The 1,085-nt window shown below is 35.9% G+C and overlaps 1 non-coding gene across 1 annotated transcript; it reads left to right on the top strand.

The window, feature by feature from the left end:
- The first annotated feature begins 681 nt into the window (after nt 1-681).
- Nucleotides 682-788, top strand: LOC121216553 (small nucleolar RNA R71). The gene has a single exon (XR_005912733.1). It is a non-coding gene; the product is annotated as a small nucleolar RNA R71 (small nucleolar RNA).
- The last annotated feature ends 297 nt before the right edge of the window (nt 789-1,085 follow it).

Raw genomic sequence — 1,085 nt, 5'->3', positions numbered from 1 at the left:
TAATTGTCCCACTTGATTCTCAAGAGCTCGTAAAGTTGTAGCTTAACTCTGGATTACAGGATCATTCTTGGCCATATGTTTATTTAAAAATATTTCAATAGAAGTAGAAGATGATGCTTGACCGTGTTGAACATTTTTCCTCGGCATAGGTTGAACGTAACCAGGTAGTACATTTTTGGCATTCTGTCTTGTAGTATTGTTAAAATTCCCTGCACCTTGATTACTTCAATTAAAATTCAGATGCTACTTCTACCCTAAAGTGTAGGTGTTGGAATATGGGTTATTATTCCAGTTAAAATTACCCATGTAGTACATTGACGCTGGGTTTGATGGCCATTCGTCAAACACAAGATTTTCACCACAATAAGCACATGACAACTCAGCTAATTTTAACTCATAGACTGTAGTGGAATTTTTCATTGTTTTAATTATGTTAGCTAAAGAAGATACCTAGGCTGTCAATGAAGTAATTGCATCAAGTTTTATGGTACTAGTAGCTCTCTTACCTGCCCTAACTCTCGTTGTTGGATATTGATATCATTGTTGGCTATCTTTTTCAAAATCTCATATGCTTCGTTGTAAGATTTATCCAAAAATGTACCATTGGCAGATGTATCAACTACCATTCCCGTATACGCATTCAGCCCATTATAGAATATCTCCATCTGAGTCCAAAGTTGGAATCCATGCATCGAACATTTTTGAATTAAATATTTGAATCATTCTCAAGCTTCATATAGTGATTCATCCTCCAATTGCTGAAAAGATGTGATGTCATTTCTAAGCTTGGCATTCATGTTTAAGGGATTATACCATAACAAAAACCTTTGGCAAAGATCATTCCATGATGCCACTGTTCCCAACGGCAGAGAATTCAGTCATGATATCACACGACCTCTTAAATAATATGGAAATAGTTTAAGTCTCAAGGTGTCTTCTTCAGGCACACCCTATTGTCTAAACGAGTCACAGACTTCTAGAAAAAGTCTCAAATGCAATCTTGGATCTTCAGTGGGCAGTTTACCAAACTATCCTACTGTTTGCAACATCTAAAACATTACCGGTTTCAATTCAAACTATTAAGC

The sequence above is a fragment of the Gossypium hirsutum genome, chromosome D04, assembly GCF_007990345.1.
Source record: "Gossypium hirsutum isolate 1008001.06 chromosome D04, Gossypium_hirsutum_v2.1, whole genome shotgun sequence".
Taxonomy (NCBI): Eukaryota; Viridiplantae; Streptophyta; class Magnoliopsida; order Malvales; family Malvaceae; genus Gossypium; species Gossypium hirsutum.
The sequence above is the reverse complement of the archived record's forward strand: the minus strand, read 5'-3'. Positions and strand labels throughout refer to the sequence as shown.